General features: G+C 32.9%; 1 long non-coding RNA gene across 1 annotated transcript; it reads left to right on the top strand.

Annotated features, from left to right (window-relative positions):
* Positions 1 to 7,756: 7,756 nt before the first annotated feature.
* On the top strand, positions 7,757 to 16,410 carry LOC127718355 (uncharacterized). The gene is made up of 3 exons (XR_007989772.1): positions 7,757 to 8,138; positions 9,070 to 9,236; positions 15,866 to 16,410. It is a non-coding gene; the product is annotated as an uncharacterized LOC127718355 (long non-coding RNA).
* The last annotated feature ends 7,044 nt before the right edge of the window (positions 16,411 to 23,454 follow it).

Here is a 23,454-nt window from a genome sequence, read left to right as displayed (position 1 = left end):
CACTGCTCATGCCGTCCTCATCATGCCCGTCTTACGACCTGACTACATTCATACTACGACTATTTCGAGTTCTAGCTATGCTCATTGTCATTGTCACATAAAATTTATAAAAGCTCTCCATGTTTTGTTTGTCTGTATGTAATTTTGACCTCATGACCCTAATATCCAACAGCTCAACCATGCTTTACACATCTGTATCATTCCCCATGGGTACCATTCCCACTTTTGTTCAATAAAATATCGTCAGTTGATCTGGATAGATCAGCAATACGTTGTGATTCAGGTTGGATTGGTTGATCCGACATCTCTACTGGGTCAGGATTTGTACCAGAGGCCCCTCTGACTACATTTTCCGCCACCACCACGCCCACAAGTTCTGGTAGATATGGATCATGATGTTGACGTTATTGCTGAGGGCGTAGTTAGATCGCAGTATAAACGTGGTAATATTGTAGAATGATCGTGAAAAGAGTGTGCTATAATCGCAGAAGAAGCGTGGTGAGATCGTGTTGCAATTGGATAAATCGTGGTATGGTCGTAATGAGAACGTGATTAGCGTAGTGAGGTCGCAGAAAAAGCGTGGTGAGAACGTGGTATAATCGTAGCAAGATCGTTGTAGAAGCGTAACGAGGACGTAGTAGCATCGCGAAAACAACAAAATCTACATTTCATGCCGCTCTTATCGCGACCTCACCACGATCTGAATTTATTTTAGATTGCAGTGAGCGTGATGCGATCGTGGTCTAGCGTGACTGGGGCATTACATGCATCTGCCTGCTGAGATTACACAATTGAAATCCACACTAAGAAAACCTACAAATAATTCTACTGCCTATTTCCTCAAATTGAAAAAAAACACCACCTAAACACAATGAAACCCGTGAAATCATACGCAGATCCAGGGAGTGTTCCTGGAGTCGGAATCCCTGGCTTTCAAAATGACTGGATCCTCGCCTGGAATTAATATATCACAGGTTGTGGTCAAAGGGTGGATCTATCCTGTTTATTAAATAAATGAAAGGATAATAGATAGTACAGTCTGTTTTTGTTAGATGTATTTCTATTTGATTCCATCTGTCGAGTTGAGGCCTTTTTTAACCCCCTTAGGTCAGTCAGAGGGCCCCCCTTATCAAAAGTTCTGGATCCGCCACTGCTGTGTTACATATTTGTTTTTCGTTCATTAATTTGTACATAAATTAGACCGTTAGTTTTCTCGTTTTAATTGTTTTGCATTTGTCATTTCGGGGCCTTTTATAGCTGACTATATTCGGTGTGAGCCAATGCTCCGTGTTAAAGGCACATTGACCTATAATAGTTTACATTTATAAATTGTAACTTGGATGGAGAGTTGTCTCATTGGCACTCATACCACATCTTCCTATATCTATATATGTATTTACGGCTAGCTCATTGTTGAATGCCGTAAGGTGACCTATAGTTGTTAATTTCTGTGTCATTTGGTCTCTTGTGGAGAGTTGTCTCATTGGCAATCATTCCACATCTTCTTTTTTTCAAGACTGCGACTTTTGTTGCAAAAGCGAGACATAGCGATCCTACATTGCAGCGTCCACAAATATTCACTCTGTGGTTACAGTTTTTAAAATTTTAATAACTTTCTGAAACTATCATTGATTTCTACCAAACTTTGAAGGAAGCTTGTTTATGATCATAAGATAGTATCCAGAAGTAAATTTTGTAAAAACAAAATCCTGTTTATGCGTATTTACTTATAAATGGACTTAATTTTTCTTCCAGTTAGCATTACATTCACTGTGTGTTAAAAGTTTTTAAAACCTGGATAGATGCTTGTTTATGATCAAAAGCTAGTATAGAAGGAAATTTTATAAAAATTTATTTCCTGTTTTTCCGTATATTACTTATAAATGGACTTATATAATTAGTTTTCTTCCAGTTAACATTACATACAGTCTGCAGTTAAAGTTTTAAAAACATTTATTAGGTTTAAACCATCCTGGATTTTAACCAGACTTCAGTTGGACAGAATCAAAAGATAGTATCTTAAGGAAAAAAAAATCAATAATTTCCCCCATTTTTGTTGAGCCTGCTACTATAACACTTTTACAACAAAAGTAGGCGGAGACACTGGGTTCCGCGGAACCCTTACGATTTTTTTTTCTATAAACTCTTTAATATATTTTAATGATAAGATGAAAAGAAAAGAAAAAGTCACAATAATGTTTATTTATGTACATATCATATGATTTCACATTGACAAATACAGAGTGGTCCTAAAAATATAGAAAACTGGAATAAAATATTCTGTTGTCTAAGGTGCTGTCATAAGCAAGCAGCTTTTCAATTTGTTGTAAAAAGATAAATAGTGCATCCGTTTATTAATAGAAGAAAAGTCTATAAAAGATGAAGACGAAAAAAAAATGAAATAATCATCACTGACTCAAGTGTAACAGAAGTTAAGAACTATCGAACAGTTGAAATACAACGACCTGGTGACACGTTTCATGAAAGGAGCATTGCAGCTGGGAACAGTATAACATATATATGTTCCTGATTGCAGTTAGAATGCAAATTACCTGTCATCAAATCGTTAATATTGTACAAAAATATGTGCACAACGGAAACAAATAAATTTAAGGCCATTTTATAATCATATATACCTAATATGATCCCTATTTAAACATGTGCATGTCTGTAATTAATACGCATTAGTTAGAGGACGCTTTGGGTAAATTTATGTTATATAGCGAAACCATAATAAAATCTTAAAAGATGAACATGTCAGACAGATATGCTATGACAGAGTGAGCAAAAGATGCTGGATGGCTGACCAAATGAAATAACTTTTGGTCCAATCGACAATCACTATTTTAGGTTCATCATAAATATATGACCATAATGGATTTATGCATACCACAAAATTTACTCTGAATAGTTAGATATAAATTCAAATTTTTAAAAGTATTAATCCATTCAAGGTCCCACATGCAAACATGACCAGAAGCATTTACAAGCACCCCGTTGTATAAAGCTACAGATACAGATAACAATTATGAATGATACATACAAAACAAAAGCAACAAACATGATACATTATGCAGTACATGTGTAATATTCATATATAAAGGCCAAACAAAAAAGTATGTGTGTTTACTGTTACATACTGAAAAAAAATATAGTAGGTACAATGTACATGTAGCCTTTGTAGGTAGGGATTTTTAAAAATTTTTAATATTTTTTACATTGAGTCTATGGGAGCAACATTTCAACTTTAACAGTGCTTAATCAAAAATGGCAAAAAAAACATGAGGGTAGGGGATAAAATTAGGGTAGGTAGGGGTACAGTAAACACACATACTTTTTTGTTTGGCCTTGGAGGATACGAACCCCCTGTATAGTCTATTTTTTTTATAGTCATATAGAAATTGTACATTTTATCGTCATGTATCAAAAATTACTGTTATCCCCATTTGGCAAGATTTTTTTACATTGATTCATCATGAAAGACTCTTCCCCCTTCCCCTTCTATCAGCTGAATAAGAATTTGTTTAATAAATTTGTACTGCACCTGACTCAAACCAACAAACTTTCCTCACTGATGAAAAGGAGTTTTATTGTGTCGAATTCTTACCTGAAACTTTCCCCGTTAATAATATATGATAAAAAATGCAAATACTAGTCTCACTGTTAAAAAAATAGAGTGCAATCCCATTGAAACAAAACCTGCAATATGCCCCCTCAGATAGTATGATAAGAAGTGCTAGTTGCTTAATTAGTCTGTTTATGTAACATTATTTTAATTGGAAATGAACAGAATTACCAGAGGAATGAAATTATTGGACTTAATGCTAGAATGCAAATTATGCACACATTGGTCTACACTGTTGATCACTCCCACAGCAGATAAAACAACTGAATACTTGCCCACTCATTTATCATGTTTATAAGGGAAAAAATTGATATGTTTTACAGTCGTTTCGGCAACAAAGTTTATCGACATGTTGTAGGTATTCCTATGGGCACTAATTGCGCCCCTTTAATAGCAGACTTGTTTCTGTACTGTTATGAATCACAGTTTATGACCAAACTCAGTAAAGACCCGTCTAAATTGCATTTTATGGATAAATTCAACAACACTTACCGTTATCTTGATGATATTTTTTCGTTAAATAATCAAGAAATTTCTCAATATACTGCCAAAATTTACCCAAAGGAACTTACTTTAAATAAATCAAATTTAAGCGGTAACAACTGTCCTTTCCTAGAATTAGATATTTCGGTTTTACACGGGAAACTCCACACTAAAATTTACGACAAAAGGGACGACTTTTCGTTCCCTATTGTTAATTTTTGCACCCTTTTTGGATGGTGATGTTCCTTTGGCACCATCTTACGGTGTTTATATTTCACAACTCGTTTGCTATGCCTGTGTCTGTTGTGACGTTTTTGATTTTAACGAACGTAATCTATGTATTACTGGTAAATTATGAAGCCAGGGATTTCGTTACCACAAATTACTTAAAACCTTTACTAAATTCTTCCACAGATATAAAGATTTGGTTTTGAAGTTTGGTTGTACCTGTAGAAAACTTATTTCAAACGGGATTGCACATCCTCATTTTTACGGCAATATTGTTTACCGTGCCCGGATATTTAGAAACGATCCTGGTAAACTTATCAATCCTTTAAATAAACTTATTCTTAAAGGTTACCAATTCAACACTGTAATTAGATCATTAAATATCGTTTTTATTGGTACTGATATTGATTTTGTTATCAGTAAATTAAAAGCAAACTAAATATTATTGTTATATACATATACACATTCATGGATCTACAATCTGTCGATACCTGTATCATAGAATTGCACAAGGTCATGTTTTTCTCTGACTGTTTATGACGTCTTTACACTAAATCCATTGGATGTTGGATGTGTACGGATTGATAATTTAGTCTTAGATGCATGATTTTTTTTTATTAGTTGTTAGTGGCTTTGAACTAGCTGTCAGCAACTGCGAGTACTCTCAGATCTGTACTTAGTGTCTTTTTGTTGTTTGGATGTACAACTTCCCGGCCATGTCCACTTGTATTTGTAGTATTTGTATTTTATCCATCTGATGAGTTAAGCCTCTTTCAACTGATTTTTATAGTTCCTTCTTATATTGTACTGTCCCAGGTTAGGGGGAGGGTTGGGATCCCGCTAACATGTTTAACCCGCCACATTCTGTATGTGTGTGCCTGTCCCAAGTCAGGAGCCTGTAATTCAGTGGTTGTTGTTTGTTTATGTGTTACATATTTGTTATTCGTTCATTTTTAACCGGATTTTTGAAGGAAATATCGGTTATTAAAATGGTTATATACGGCGGGTGGCTCAGGGCGGTTCAGGGCGGCTCTGGCAGCTGCCAAACAGCGTCCGCACAATAACATGAAAACGCTTTAACAAATTTTTTTCAAATTTAAATATGTTGTTTCCTTTGACTTAATGAAGGTCTCTATTAATTTTCAAGATTTTAGTATATCTCCTTGAGTTATCTTCATTTTTAATATCCAAAAGTAGAATTTTTAAATATTTTACTGTTGTTATCTTTTTATGATTTGTCTTACCTCAGAATAAAAATTGGAGTGACAGATTTATTTGAAAATTATCTATTTCCTAAGTGGTAATGATTATAAGCTATATCATTAGACATTTTGAAGATTATTACATTATTAATTACGTTAGAGTACTATGTTAAACAACCATAGTTCTGTTCAATTAGATATTATAAATATTTCAGCATATGATAATGATTTATTTTCATTATTAATTAGATCTTTGAAATATTTCAGCATATGATAATCATTGGAGTGACAGATTTATTTGAAAATTTACTGTTTTCTGATTGAAATATAGGGGAAGTCCATTGGGGTAACCCCTACCCCCCTTTTTTTTGATAACTTGTAAACGGTCAAGATTCCCACCCAGAAACCATATATATTCTTGTATGGGACAATATATCAAATCAAATGAAATATAGGGGAAGTCCACGGGGGTAAACCCTACCCCCTTCTTTTTGAAAACTTGTAAACGGTTGAGATCCCCACCCCTAAACCATATATGTACTTGTATGGGACAATAAAATAAAGCAAATTAAATTTAGGGGAAGTCCCCTGGGGTAATCCCTACTCTCCTTTTTTTGAGAACTTGTAAATGGTCAAGATCCCAACCGCGAAACCATATATATTCTTGTATGTTACAATAAAACAAATGAAATGAAATAAAAGGTGAGTTCCTTGGGGTCATTCCCACCTTCTTCCTGTTTAAGAACTTGTAAATGGTTGAGATCCCCGCCCCTAAACCATATATATCCTTGTATGGGACAAAAAAACAAATCAAATGAAATAAAGGGCAGGTCCCCTGGGAAAATTTATCAGTTTTTGTGTGTTATATTTGAACATAAATTAAATATATATAGGGTTATCTAAACTTGTTTTTAATTAGATAATAATCTATTTTTATTATGAGATAAAGTTTTTGACATTGATAAGTTGCAGATCTGTATTATTTTTTGACACATGAAAGAAACAATATTAACCACTATTAATTAAATTTGGTTATAATATATATGGAAATAGATATAACATGATATCTGATTTTAGAGAAGTATTTTGCTGGTTTTTTATTGGTTTATGTAAATAAGTTTGAGTTATTTGTTTTGAAAAATGATGTGTTTAATTGATAGATATAAAATCATATCTAATTTTAGAGATTTATGAGTGGTTAAGTCATATCTAATTTTAGAGAATTATTTTGGTGTTTTGTTACTGGTGGTAACCCCCACCCCCTTCTTTTTGATAACCTGTAAACGGTCGTGATCCCCACCCCTGAACCATACATATTCTTGAATGGGACATTAAAACAAATCAAATGAAATTGAGGGAAAGTCCCCTGGGGTAACCCCCACCCCCCTTCTTTTTGAAAACTTGTAAATGGTCAAGATCCCCAACCCGATACCATATATATTCTTGTATGAGACAATAAAACAAATCAAATGCATAAAAGATAAAATAAATGGGGAATGTGTCCATAGGGACTCAGATGATGTCCCCGCTAGCATATAACGTTATAAAGGGACATAACTCACTAACTGTATAAGTGACGCTACCAAAATTTGAACTTAAACTGAGTTTTGTGGTAATAAGCATTATATATACATTTCATAACATTTAGTTGAGACAAACTGAAGTTGGAAACAAAAAATTCAGCAACTTTTCTATTTGTAAAAAAAACATAACTTTTGAACGGTAAAAGTGACGCCACCAAAACTCACACTTGGTTGAGTCAAACTGAAGTGGGAGAACGGAACAAAAAATTCAGCATTTTTTTTCATTTGTAAAGGAGCATAACTCTTGAATGGTAAAAGTGATGCCACCAAAATTCAAACTTGTCTTGTGTTTTGTGGTAATAAGCATTGTGTTCAAGTTTCATAACATTTGGTTGAGGCAAACTAAAGTTAGAAAACCGAAACCAATTTTGGGACGTACGTACGTACAGACAGACAAGGGTAAAACTTAATGCCCCCTCAACTGCGGCAGGGGCAATAAAAAAATTCAGAGCAGAAATAATTATGAGGACAAGATTCACAAAATAATCACCAAAACAAAATCTTCAGATATTTTTTTTAATATTCAAAAGAAAATGTTTGGTTTTTTTTTGGGGGAAACTCAGAAGTACTCCATTTAAATGTTATTGCCACTGAATGTTAATCAAACAAGTAACCATGGTAACTACATGTAGTATGTTAATTTGGATACTGTTTTGTGTATCATACTTTGATATTTTTATATTTTACATCAGATTTTAGTAAATTTAATTCTAAGTAATTAATGAGTAGTTTCTAGTCATGCATCAGTGGTTTTATTTATTGTAAGACTTCTTTCTTCATGGCTCAGTGAATTTTGATCCATTGAGTATTAGTTTACTCTCTAGGTTTAACTAGTTTGTGCTATGAAAACTCTATCTCCTTTATGATAATTGGTTCATTAAGTCATGTGTCGATTTAGGAGGGAAATTCTTTTGTTTAGTCAGACTTTACTTATATTTTGAACTGATTGGAGCTGTGCTGTTCCTTATATAATTTTATTCAAATTTGATGGACATCTTTGATTTTTTTTCAAATAAGGTCAGTGTTCCATAATTAATACCTCACATGCCTTCTAATATACTGATATGAATGTATTACATTAATGATTTTGTATGAATGGTCAAAATGAATGATTTCAGAATAAAAGGTTCAAATGAATGATTTCAGAATAAAAGGTTCAAATGAAAGATTATTGTGAAACACAAAAGCACATATTTATAAAATATTGGTTCAATCAGATAAGTCTAAATAATCATTTTATAAGAATTTATGCCAAACAATATTTGAATATCTCGGTTATTGCCAAAAAAATTAAAAGTAATTATGTATTGGACCCCCCCCCCCCCCTTTTTTTTGGACATTTAATGTAAATGAATGGGGACATATGGTTGGAAACCCCCTCCCCCTTTTTATCCTGGGTTGGGACCCCCTCCCCCCCCTTTTGAAATTGCTGGATCCGCCCCTGGAAACATTATAGCTTAAAGAAACTTCAAATTGCAAAAATGATCAACAAGACAATATCTACAAACAAGTCAAACTTGAACGAAATTTAAAACTACTCATTATTAGAGTTATTGACTGTTTAATGATGACTTTTATCATTTTTTTTTCCTTTTCTGAAAAACAATAATAATAATTTACATTTAACTATTATAGATAGAAAGCCACTTTAATAGCAAAAATGATCAGCAAGACAAGATCTACAAATATGTCAAATTTTGCCAAAATTGTAATTGCCCTTATATGACAAGTTTGCACAAACCAACACACTCCCTAGAGCCATCTCGTTGATATTGTCATCTTAAATGAACAGAGTTATCTTTCTTTGTACTGATTATTAATATTGCAGGGTCAGTATCTGATGTGTTTATTTTTATTATACTACCACAACTACTCAGTTTTGTATAAATATTCTAAAAATAATATGCCTATTTGTTTATCCTAATTGACATGTTTTTATGTTTTGCAGGAAATTTGTATTAGTAAATGAATCAAATGAAGAATCTTCATGGTTAAATGCATAGAAAGGATATTTGAAGAGAGCCAATGATTGACATAAGGAGAAGCAGTTATGAATTTTGAAATTGATATAAAGGAGAGGTCATTCATCACAGAAGATTTAATCCAAGTTTACAGGTAGGAGACTTGATCGGTTGATTTTTATCAATAGTCATAAATAAAAAAGATGTGGTACTATGATTGCCAATGAGACAACTATCCCTGAGAGTCCAAATATTGCAGATTTAAGCAATGGTATGTTACTATGGCTTTCAACAATGAGCAAAACCCATACCATATCTTCAGCTATACATCTGCTTAGATATTGCTTGTTTAATTACTGTTATGTGGCAAATGTTTAATGCATATTCAAGATGATATAAAATGTTAATAGATGTAAATAACTTAAGTAGCTTCTAAAAATTTTGTAAAAATTGTTGGAGAGGGGAGGAACTATGGACAAAAGATAGGTGGTGGTGGCAATAAAATTTGCTTTGCAACAAACCATCTGCAGATTCTTCATATAAAAAGTTGTTACACAGGAGACGACCAGTTATTGAATAGAAATAGAAACATTTGCGTTCTTGTATTATCACTCAAATTTCCAGATCAGATCGAAATTTTTCTGTTAAATATATTGGTATGCAATCCTATACATGCTATAAGCATTTGCTCATCTCATTTCTATGGAAATTATATTGTACTGTTCCCTCATCATAGTTCATAATCTATGAAAAGTTAGTATCAGAAAAATGTAATTAAAAATTTAATATAGGTTCAAGTTTGTGCTTTATCCAGTTTAGAGGGAACCGCTTATAAATTTTAGTCAATGAATGGTAGTTTTGGTATAAAATTGTATAAGAATGATTAGTATTGGCATTTCTTGTCTTCATGGAAATTATTTAACCCTACATCTCAGTCTTAATTCATTGACATTGGCTATAGAATGTTTGCATTGTCACAAACAAAAAGAAGACATAGGTCTTATACTTCTTTGGCATTATGGTTTACATGTTTTATGAACAATTGCCATTTGAAATTCAGGAGTAACTTCAAGATATATTTTTTTTATTCATTTTCCATATTCTACATGGACTATTGGACTAATATTCATAAATTCCATATTTTACCTGGTATTATACTCATCAGTTTCTAGGGTCAATATTTTGACCCTACTGTATAGATTTGTATTTTACTGAAAAAACATATTGGCATAAAGGGACATAACTGATCATGAAGAATGGTAAAAGTGATGCTACCCAAATTTGTACTTGAACTGAGTTTTTTGGTAATAAGTATTGTGTATTATAACTTTCATACCATTTAGTTAAGGCAATCTAAAGTAAGAGAACTATATGACCTCAAATGCATTGATTGTTAAAAAAAGGGGGGGTTCCAACCCCAGCAACCCTCCCCTGGATCTGCCATAATGGGGCCTCGGTGGCTGAATGGTGTAAGTAGTGAAACTGCTGTATCACTAGCCTGTAAATAGATATAACAGTGATATCATACTTTAACTTTGTTTAAATCTGGGCCATAAAAAAGAATATGTGTGTTTGCCCTAACCCTACCTACCCAGAAAATAGCTGCCTACTCAAAATCTTTTATTGTCCTGATGTGAAACAGTTTTTTTTTAATTAGATAGGCATAAATATTATAAAAAAACATCTGACACTTTAATTTCTCGTTGCCGAAAAAAGAAAAGAAAATGCCTACCTACCTACCCACTGTCTCTACCTTTGGGTAGGGTTTGGGCAAACCAAAATATTTTTAAGTGTGGCCCTGTTTATTTACTTTTGACTTTAATTATTTATCCCTTGTAATTTTTTATTAACTGTGTATTTGCATTCAGGTGTCACAGGTCAAATTTATTCGTTCATTATGTGTGAATTTACGTTTTTTAATTGAGTTAAGCCTTCCAATTGATATTTTATAGTGTGTTTTTCTATGTTGTGATATTATACTATTGTTTCAGAAAAGGGAGAAGGTTTGGTACCATTAAAACATTTAATCCCGCTGCAAATGTTTGCACCTGTCCTAAGTCAGGAATCTGATTACAGTAGTTGTCGTCTGTTTATGTAGTTCATACGTGTTTCTCGTTTCTCGTTTTAATATAGACTAGACCGTTGGTTTTTCCGTTTGAATGGTTTTACACTAGTAATTTTTTGGGGCCCTTTATAGCTTGCTGTTCGGTGTGAGCCAATGCTCCGTGTTGAAGGCCATACCTTGACCTATAATGGTTTACTTTTATAAATTGTAACTTGGATGGAGAGTTGTCTCATTGGCACTCATACCACATCTTCCTATATCTATATAAGAAGTTATCCCTGGCTCAGTATACTTCTAGGATTTTGATTGTTTAACACACGTGGTTACAAAACCCATAGCCGCTGGGTGTTAATTTTTGCTAAACCATATACCGGGCACTTGAACGTTGCTACCCAGTTTTCCTTAATTCCATGGTTGTTCCTTGTGAAATATTGAATTCTGTATATTATTCATTATGTCTAACAATGTTAGTCTTTTATGCCAATCATTTGCACTCATTTTTGTCTCGCCTTGACTGAGTCAAAAAGCAAGACACAGGTATGCTGTTTCCGGCGTCAGCGGCGTCAACAATGTATTAGTTTGTGATTAGGTCTAGTTCATGGTGAACCACTAGTGGAGGGTCAATGATATTTGGTATGCTGATGTATTAGCATTGGCACATCTCATTACCATGGAGATTATTTGGCCCCGCCCCCTCAGTCAAGGTCTATTGACTTTGAAACTTTTCATAGTTTACATGTATTAGTTTGTGATTAGGTCAATTTATGGGGTACCAGTAGTGGTAGGTCAATGATATTTGGTATGCAGTTGTATAAGCATTGGCATATCTCATTTCCATGGAGATTATTTGGCTCCGCCCCCTTAGTCATGGTCTATAGACTTTGAGAATTTTGCTATGTTAACATGTATTACATTGTAGTTTGTGATTAAGTCAGTTCAAGGGTAACCATTAGTGGTAGGCCAATGTTAATTGGTGTTCAGTTGTATAAGCATTAACACATCTCATTTCCATGGAGAATATTTGGCCCTGCCCCCTCAGTCATGGTCTATTGACTTTGAAACTTTTGCTTAGTTTACATGTATTAGTTTGTGATTAGATCAGTTTAAGATGAACTGCTAATGTTAAGTCAATGATATTTGGTATGCAAATGTATTGGCATTTGCAAGTATTGTTTCCATGGAGATTATATAGCCCCATCTCTGATCATGGTTCACTGACTTTGAAACTTTTACATAGTTTACAAGTTAATGTTTGTTTTAAGTTTGTTTAAAGGGAACACCTTATAATAAGTCAATGGTATTTGGTATGCAGTTGTATTAGCATTGGCACATCTCATTCCATGGAGATTGTTTAGCCATGTACCTTCAGTCATGGTTCATTGACTTTGAATATTTGCATAACTTACATGTTAAAGTATTGCTATTTTAATTTCAACATTTGCATTATCAAAATTACAAAAAGGAGAGACATATCTCTGTGAAAACAGTTTATTAGTAAATGCATCGCTTGGCTGCCACATTCAGTGGCGTAGCTACCTAAGGCTCGACTAGGCATGTGCCTATACATAAATTTGCCAATTATATACCCCTTTGGAATAAAAAAAAAAAATACACATTGTAATTCTAATGCGTATTATTATTTATACGGTGCCCGTCCGTATTCAAACACCGATCTGTACCCTTCGGTGCATAGGATTATTTTGATTTTATTGACAATGCCCGTTTCATCGGCAACTAGTGAAAGATCCTTCCGTGCGATGCGACGCATCAAGTCCTACCTGAGATCGGAGATGAGCGACTTTCTAATCTATCCCTTCTTCATACCCACCCACACCTCAATGTTGATGTTGATGAGAGTATAACTGATATTATTGGCAGAAAAAAAACGTTGACTTGACTTTGAATAAGTGTATCATTGACTTTGTGTATGAAACTGGATCTGAAAGTTATTCATAATTAAAAGTTCAGAAATTTTAGATTTGATTAACCAATTTTTCCCCAATGAGTTAAAAGATTCGTTCGAAAAAGTTGAAAATCGTTTCCCTTCACCCTCTGTGGGCCTTAAGCTTAAAATAGTCCAAATAAATTTTCGCCTTGCTCTGTGCACGCTAATAACACTTGCAACAACTCTTTGAGGGGTCTGCTGAAAGGCAAAATATCTGTCCCTATATATATATCCAATAAAGATCAATAAACCCTAATTTTCCAATGGCATTTTCAAAAGTTCAGACCTTCATCCTGGACAACCCCTATTACAGGACCTAGTGGCTAACTGTTGTATTTACTAGTATCGTAAATTTGTTTTTGTCCTGATCATGCAAAACTATTTGCCACTGGATGTTTAGCAATAAATCAATCAACTATCTTCCAGTAATCTCAGATCTGCGTGTAATGACCACATTAATTCAAATTCCTAAGCAGGTAGGGATTTTACAGTAGAGGATATAAGAAAATATGAATTTCTTGAATATTGTTACGATAGTATGAACAGAACAGAACTTCTGCATTAGGCATCGACTGTGTGTGTGTTTGTGTGACTGGGGTGAAGGTTTAAGAATCAAAAGATCAATGGTTCAGGTTGTTGTCTACCCCAAAGCATAGTATTATTATATAGTAATCTCAGTGTTTACGTGCCTATTTTTAGCTCACCTGGCCCGAAGGGCCAAGTGAGCTTTTCTCATCACTTGGCGTCCGTCGTCTGTTGTCCGTTGTCCGTAAACTTTTACAAAAATCTTCTCCTCTGAAACTACTAGTCCAAATTTAACCAAACTTGGCCACAATCATCATTGGGGTATCTAGTTTAAAAAATGTGTGCGATGACACGGCCAACTAACCAAGATGGCCACCATGGCTAAAAATAGAACATAGGGGTAAAATGTAGATTTTGGCTTATATCTCTGAAACCAAAGCATTTAGAGCAAATCTGACTGGGGTAAAACTGTTTATCAGGTCAAGATCTATCTGCCCTGAAATTTTCAGACAAATCGGACACCCTGTTGTTGGGTTGCTGCCCCCGATTTAGTAATTTTAAGGAAATTTTGCAGTTTTTGGTTATAATCTTGAATATTATTATAGATAGAGATAAACTGAAAACAGCAATAATGTTCAGCAAAGTAAGATCTACAAATAAGTCAACATGACCTAAATTGTCAGTTGACCCCTTAAGGAGTTATTGCCCTTTATAGTAAATTTTTAACCATTTTTCAAAAATTTTAGTAATCTTTTAAAAAATCTTCTCCTCTGAAACTACTTTGACAAATTTAACCAAACTAGGCAATCATCATCTTAAGGGTATGTAGTTTTAAAAATGTGTCCAATGACCCCATCCACAAACCAAGATGGCCGACATGGCTAAAAATAGAACATAGGGGTAAAATGTAGATTTTGGCTTATATCTCTGAAACCAAAGCATTTAGAGCAAATCTGACTGGGGTAAAACTGTTTATCAGGTCAAGATCTATCTGCCCTGAAATTTTCAGACAAATCGGACACCCTGTTGTTGGGTTGCTGCCCCCGATTTAGTAATTTTAAGGAAATTTTGCAGTTTTTGGTTATAATCTTGAATATTATTATAGATAGAGATAAACTGAAAACAGCAATAATGTTCAGCAAAGTAAGATCTACAAATAAGTCAACATGACCTAAATTGTCAGTTGACCCCTTAAGGAGTTATTGCCCTTTATAGTCAATTTTTAACCATTTTTCAAAAATTTTAGTAATCTTGTAAAAAAATCTTCTCCTCTGAAACTACTTTGACAAATTTAACCAAACTTGGCAATCATCATCTTAAGGGTATGTAGTTTTAAAAATGTGTCCAATGACCCCGTCCACAAACCAAGATGGCCGACATGGCTAAAAATAGTATATAGGGGTAAAATGCAATATTTGGCTAATATCTCTGAATTCAAAGCATTTAGAGCAAATCTCATTCATTAAAATATGTTCATTAAGTCAAGATCTAACTGCCCTGAAATTTTCAGACAAATCAGGCAACCTGTTGTTGGGTTCCTGCCCCTGAATTGGTAATTTTAAGAAAATTTTGCAGTTTTTGGTTATTATCTTCAATATTATCTTAGATACAGATAAACTGTAAACAGCAATTATGTATAGCAAAGTAAGTTCTACAAATAAGTCAACTTGACCAAAACGGTCAATAAGGAGTTATTGCTTTTTATAGTAAATTTTAAACAATTTTCGTAAATTATGTAAATTTTTGTAAACTTTTACAAAATATTTTCCTTTGAAACTACTGAGCCAAGTTCATTATAGATAGAGAAAATCGAAACAGCAAGAATGTTCAGTAAAGTAAGATTGACAAACACATCATCATCACCAAAACATAATTTTGTCATGAATTCTATTCTCATCTATTATGTATGTCCTTTGTTTAGTATGAACATAGACCAAGGTGAGCGACACAGGCTCTTTAGAGCCTCTAGTTTTGTACTTATATCAGGCCATTAGTTTTCTTGTTTGAATTATTTTACTATGGTAATTTTGGAGCCTTTTATCTATGACCATGTTCTGTGACTTAAAGTAGTTTATTTCTGTGCCATTTGGTCTCTTGTTGAGATTTGTCTCATTGGCAATCATTCCACATCTTTTTTATAATCATTTACCAATTATTCAAAATTGATTAAACTAAACTTTACATATGAATGGCTGATTAAACTTAAACGCATACTTTAGGGATAATAAATGTTATTTTTACTTTTCAGTATGTTGAGAGAAGTTCAGAACAAGCAATTTGGTTGAAGAGGAGTTGTCAACACGTCATCTTTGAATAAGGTCAATTTTATTAGAAGTGAATCCTTAACAGAAATGAGACAATAATCAAACAATTCAAAGACTACATGGATGTTATCTGGACTAGCATTTGTATGACCTAAATGTGGTATTTTTCATATGAACACTTACAAGGCAGATACTAGTCTGTGACAAACATTTGTATGCAATTAAAGACTGAAGAACTAATGTACGGTATTCTTCAGATTTCAGTAGAATTTGTTTAAAACGGTACATTCTTGGTATGAATTGAAGAATTTTTGCTCATTTAAATGAATTATGAAAATGTTTTATATGTTTAGAATAAACAAAAACAACATAAAAGATAGACAAATTTGTATTTTCTTTCTTGAAACTTATAACAGAATAAATTGTCATATGCTAATTCTTGATAGATGTGCTGCCAGAAATTTATCAAGTCTATTTTTAGCCTGAAAGTGCAACTCAATGCACAGTTATACACACAGGAAACTACATTTATCTCTCAACCATATAAAAAATAAGGATATATGGAAGGGTTGCCAATGAGAGTAACTATCCTTAAATGCCAATGATATCTTATAAAATATCTAATAAACTATATAAGATATCTAATAAACTATATAAGATATCTCATTAACTATATAAGATATCTCATATAATTTTATAAGATATCTCACATATTATATAAGATATCTTATATAGTTTATAAGATATCTCATATAGTTTTTAAGATATCTCATAAAATTTATAAAATATCTTTTAAACTATATGAGATATCTTATAAAATTCAGAAGATATCTTATAAAGTATGTAATATATCTTGTATACTTTATGAGATATCTTATATAATATATAAGATATCTCATTTGATATATAACATAATGTATAAAAATGAAATTATATGCTATCTTATATATTAAATAAGATATCTTATACATTAAATAAGATATCATATATTAGATATCTTATATATTATATAACATATCTTATATATTATATGAGATATCTTGAAATTCAAATAAATATAGTAAAATGACTTTCCACCTAAGAACAATTCATTGTTAAATAGATATAAGAATATGTGGTATGAGTGCCAATGAGGCAACTCTCAATCCAAGTCATAATTTGAAAAAGTAATGATTAAAGACTAAAATTGATAATGGAAATGGGGAATGTGTCAAAGAGACAACAACTCGACCATAGAGCAGACAACAGCTGAAGGCCACTAATGGGTCTTGAATGCAGCTAGAAACTCCCGCACCCTAATGCGTCCTTCAGCTGGCCCCTAAACATATATACTAGTTCAGTGATAATGGACATCATACTAAACTCCTAATTATACACAAGAAACTACAATTGAAAATCATACAAGAGTAACAAAGGCCAGAGGCTCCTGACTTGGGACAGGCACAAAATTGTGGCGGGGTTAAACATGTTTTTTGGAGATCTCAACTCTCCCCTTATACCTCTAGCCAATGTAGAAAAAAAAATCGCACAAAAATACGCACAGTGAAACTCAGTTTAAGAGTTGTCTGAGTTCGATGTCAGAATATGAAACAAAAGAAAATAAACAAAATGACAATAATACATAAATAACAACAGACTACTAGCAGTTACTGACATGCCAGCTCCAGACCTCAATTAAACTGATTGAAAGATTGTCTTTTTACATTTTCATATCTTTCTGGTTTAACTTTATAGTTGAGTTGCTGTCACACTGTGTTTACCGGAATGCCACATGTTCTTCAATCCTTAAGAAAACCATCAAGAATTTCAAAACTAGATATATTTTACAGAGAGGTTATTTCACTTCTTAACACAGGTAACTTGGAATAAAGGTTTTTGATATTATTTCACTTCTTACCACAGGCAACTTGGAATCAAGGTTTTTGTTATTATTTCAGTTGTAACATAAAAATTATTTTCAGTGACTGACATGAAAAACATGACAACGTTATGTATCAGTTAGCATTGGATACTTGTGTATACGTATGACGAAGTTAAGCCGCGCTCTGTGTTTGGGGTTCACAGATACTATACCTCCCTTTTAGGTATAGGAACGTCCCCCGATCATACGTATCAAGTATCCATTCTTACTGGTACGTTAAACTGGGAGTGAGGTGGCTCAGTTTGACTGATGTGCGATGGCTCAGTCAAAATATTTTTTGCCATTCCTGGCACAAACTGAGAGAGAGGTGGCTCAGTCTGCATGTGAAGCTCTGTAACATGCTTTTAATTGTAAAAAGTATTTTATTTGTTTTTATCCAAATTTTAATTGGGGATATTTTATTGTTTTTACCGGAACAAACTGAGAGTGAGGTGGCTCAGCCTGCATGTGAAGCTCTGTAACATGCTTTTAAGGGGAAAAAAGTATTTTATTTGTTTTTATCCAAATTTTAATTGGGGATATTTTACTGTTTTTATCCAAATTTTAATTGGGGATATTTTATTGTTTTTACTAGAAAAAACAGAGTGAGGTGGCTCAGCCTGCATGTGAAGCTCTGTAACATGCTTTTAAGGGGAAAAAAGTATTTTATTTGTTTTTATGCAAATTTTAATTGGGGATATTTTACTGTTTTTATCCAAATTTTAATTGGGGATATTTTATTGTTTTTACTGAACAAACTGAGAGTGAGGTGGCTCAGTCTGCATGTGAAGCTCTGTAACATGCTTTTTAGGGGAACAAGTATTTTATTTGTTTTTATCCAGATATTTTACTGTTTTTATCCAAATTTTAATTGGGGATATTTTACTGTTTTAATCCAAATTTTAACTGGGGATATTTTACTGTTTTTATCCAAATTTTAATTGGGGATATTTTACTGTTTTTACTGGAACAAACAGAGTGAGGTGGCTCAGTCTGCATGTGAAGCTCTGTAACATGCTTTTAAGGGGAAAAAAGTATTTTATTTGTTTTTATCCAAATTTTAATTGGGGATATTTTACTGTTTTTATCCAAATTTTAATTGGGGATATTTTACTGTTTTTACTGGAACAAACAGAGTGAGGTGGCTCAGTCTGCATGTGAAGCTCTGTAACATGCTTTTAAGGGGAAAAAAGTATTTTATTTGTTTTTATCCAAATTTTAATTGGGGATATTTTACTGTTTTTATCCAAATTTTAATTGGGGATATTTTATTGTTTTTACTGGAACAAACTGAGAGTGATGGGCTCAGTCTGCATGTGAAGCTCTGTAACATGCTTTTAAGGGGAAAAAGTATTTTATTTGATTTTATGCAAATTTTAATTGGGGATATTTTACTGTTTTTATCCAAATTTTGATTGGGGATATTTTACTGTTTTTATCCAAATTTTAATTGGGGATATTTTAATTTATCCAAATTTTAATTGGGGATATTTTATTTTATCCAAATTTTAATTGGGGATATTTCACTGTTTTTACTGGAACAAACTGAGAGTGAGGTGGCTCAGTCTGCATGTGAAGCTCTGTAACATGCTTTTAAGGGGAAAAAAGTATTTTATTTGTTTTTATGCAAATTTTAATTGGGGATATTTTACTGTTTTTATCCAAATTTTAATTGGGGATATTTTATTGTTTTTACTGGAACAAACTGAGAGTGAGGTGGCTCAGTCTGCATGTGAAGCTCTGTAACATGCTTTTAAGGGGAAAAAGTATTTTATTTGTTTTTATCCAAATTTTAATTGGGGATATTTTACTGTTTTTATCCAAATTTTAATTTGGAATATTTTACTGTTTTTATCCAAATTTTAATTGGGGATATTTTTATTGTTTTTACTGGAACAAACTGAGAGTGAGGTGGCTCTGTGAGTGAGGTGAGTCTGCATGTGAAGCTCTGTTACATGCTTTTAAGGGGAAAAAAGTATTTTATTTGTTTTTATCCAAATTTTAATTGGGGATATTTTACTGTTTTATCCAAATTTTAATTGGGGATATTTTACTGTTTTATCCAAATTTTAATTGGGGATATTTTACAGTTTTATCCAAATTTTAATTGGGGATATTTTATTTTATCCAAATTTTAATTGGGGATATTTTACTGTTTTTACTGGAACAAACTGAGAGCGAGGTAGCTCAGTCTGCATGTGAATCTCTGTAACATGCTTTTAAGGGGAAAAAAGTATTTTATTTGTTTTTATCCAAATTTTAATTGGGGATATTTTACTGTTTTTATCCAAATTTTAATTGGGGATATTTTACTGTTTGTATCCAAATTTTAATTGAGGGATATTTTACTGTTTGTATCCAAATTTTAATTGGGGATATTTTTCTGCATTTATCCAAATTTTAATCGGATATTTTATTGTTTTTAAATTTTAATTAGGGATATTTTACTGTTTTTATCTAAATTTTAATTGGAGATATTTTACTGTTTTTATCCTAATTTATAAGTTGAGGCAGGTCATTTTATGATTATTTGGGAAATGAGAGACTTTTTACATTATTTTATCCATTTGGGTGTGGGGGACAAAGGGAATATTTTACTTTTAAGACCAAATTTTTAATTTATACAGGAGACCTTTTTTTTTTGTCTTTTTTAGTTAAATGTTGAGCCCCAAGTCAAATCAAAGACTTAAAAACTGGTACTCCAAAAGGAAAAGATAGGTGACCTACTGTGGGCATTTGTCTTGGTGAACTAGCACCTTAAAGTCCAGCTAACCCACAGGCCGGCTGGCTAGTACAAGCAGACAGGTATTTTTAATACCATTTGGCATTTTTAAACTTTGGCATTTTTCATTTGGCTTTTTGTTTTATGTGTTTTTGAACTATTTGGATTTATACCATTTGGCAATTTTCATTTATGTTTTTTTCATTTTTTTCAACATATTTTGTAATCAACACACCAAAAACACTTCAAATTAAGAGTGGGATATATACTTTTTGGCCTCCATAATGTTTATCAATCAAAACAGCATTCTATTTTCAAATTTACATTACACAATTTGGCTTTCTGTAACGTTGGCTGTTAATCTTTTGTACGAATGCTATGATGACCATTATGTGTAGAAAATAAGACTACATTTCTAAAAGTGGCTCAGGTTCATATATTTATGTTTGATATCAATCAGTTCTAAATTTCCTTCACATTTCTAAAACTTAAGATCTTCCATATCTGGTACATCTTATAATATCGAATTCATCTACTAACCCAATTTTCTCATAGGGACTTAACACGAAGCAGAAGGGGTATTAGGTGGTAGGTGGTTAAGGGTGTTATGATAGGGTGAAAGGGTGAGAAAGGGAGGGAGAAAAATAGAATGATGGAGAGGGTGAGGGTATATGATTGTGAGCGGAATATAGAGAGGGAGTTAATCTGTGAGAGAATGTGATTTCATAGTAAGGGCAGGGTGTACTGGTCTGGAAGTATAGTTTCTGTTTTGTCTCATGTAGTTTCTGTTTTCTACATCAATCTGATAAGTTTAAATATTGAGAAATTGCTGTCGTCTAAAAGTTCACAGGTTAACAGCCTTTCTTGTTACTGTTTATGTGCTGCTTATATATAAACATTGTAGCACTTCTCAGTAGCTAGATAGAGTTGTGGCTTTTCATCAAATTAAGCAGCAGCTTCTGTACAGTTCATGTTGGAATGATACCAAGTGCTGTGTTTTTCTTCCAAGTTGAGAACATTTTTGATCTTCATGAACTAGCAATTACACATGATGAAGCTTTTTATGGCCCCGCAACAAATATGGCCTCGCAACAAAGCTGTCGGAGCCATATAGTTTTACCCTTGTCTGTCATTCCATCATTCCGTCAATCCATCTTTCCATCATTCTGTCATTCCGTCATTCTGCAACAAACCATTATACGGGTTTTTTTTCTAAATGCCTTCAGATATTAGGCTGATTTTTGGTATGTGAGTTCACCATGGTGAGTTTTAGAAGAAGTATTAGTTTCGTTCTGCTCCGCTAATTTTTGCCAAAATTACAGGCTTTGGACTTCGATAAATTGTTGAAAATCACAGTTATACAGACTTTTTTTTCTAAAGGCCTTCAGATATTGGGCTGATTTTTGGTATGTGAGTTAACCATGATGAGTTACAGATCAAGTTTGAGTTTTGTCCTGCTCTACTATTTTTGCAGAAATTACGGGCTTTGGACTTCGATAAATTGTTGAAAATCACAGTTATACAGGTTTTTTTCTAAACGCCTTCAGATATTGGGCTGATTTATGGTATGTGAGTTAACCATGATGAGTTACAGATCAAGTTTATGTTTAGTTCCGCTTTGCTAATTTTCCCCAAAATTACAGGCTTTGAACTTTGATAAATGGTCGAAAATCACAGTTAAATGGAGTTTTTTAAAGCCTGAAGATTTTGAGCAGAATTTTGATATGTGAGACTACCATCATGTTTGTGTTCACATGTGTTGTTGAAATTGCAGATTTTTCAACTTTTTGAGACGGGGCCATTTGTGTCATTTGGACAAATCTAGTCTTTTTTTGCAACATGTTTTTTTATCAACACAACCAAAACATTTCAAAATTAAATATACACTTTTGACATTCATAATGATTATCAATTATTTTCAAATTTACATTAAATAATTAAATAACTTTAGTATAAGTAAATAGAATGTATGAAATTTGAACACAAGGTTTATAACCACACAAGAAAGGTTGGGGTTGATTTAAGGGGTTGTGGTCCCAACAGTTTAGGTATTTAAGGAGGCAAAAAGGGGCCCAAAAAAACATTTTTCTAGTTTCCAGACAATAACTTGTGGAACATTGTATGGATCTCTCTGAAATTATACCACGATTTTCCATTCCTCAAAAGGATGGTTAGGATTGGCTTTTGAGGGTTATAGCTTAAACCAATTAGGAATTAGGGGGAAAACAATGATTTCCTGTTTGATGGACTATTACTTATTTAAGTACATGCATGTTACGTTTGAATTACATCCCTTACACTACTTTTAAATCATGTATAACGAAATGTATTGTCTTGAGGTGATTTGCCGCCAATTTGTTTTTAGAAAAAAGTAAAATCACAAAAATACTAAACTCTGAGAAAAATTCAAAACGGAAAGTCCCTAATCAAATGGCAAAATCAAAAGCACAACCACATCAAATGAATGGATAACAACTATCATATTCTGACTTGGTACAGGCACTTTCTTATGTAGAAAATGGTGGATTGAGCCTGCTTTTATAACTAGCTAAACCTCTCACTTGTATGACAGTCACATCAAATTCCATTATATTGACAACGATGTGTGAACAAATCAAACAGACATAACAGGTGAAAATGTCAAAAATACAGCCATCAAGAGAGAACTAACTGTTTTAAAAAAGAATTTTAGGATGTATTTAAATGGGTAATTATGGTTGCAAATTCTATTTGTAGATTACAGAAATTTCAGAAATTAAAAAGACATTTTCCCTAAATATAATTTATTTTTGCCAAAAAAAAAGGGGAGGTGTCAATAAACAACAGCATAATAGTGTATTGCACAAGAGCAAAAAAAAAATGAGGGGTCAATACGCAACAGCATAGTGTATTGCACAAAAGCAAAGCTTAAGGGGTGTATTTTTTTGGGTAGGGGGGTCAATTCGCAACAG

This window comes from Mytilus californianus, unplaced genomic scaffold (genome assembly GCF_021869535.1).
Source record: "Mytilus californianus isolate M0D057914Y unplaced genomic scaffold, xbMytCali1.0.p SCAF_10, whole genome shotgun sequence".
Taxonomy (NCBI): domain Eukaryota; kingdom Metazoa; phylum Mollusca; class Bivalvia; order Mytilida; family Mytilidae; genus Mytilus; species Mytilus californianus.
The sequence above is the reverse complement of the archived record's forward strand: the minus strand, read 5'-3'. Positions and strand labels throughout refer to the sequence as shown.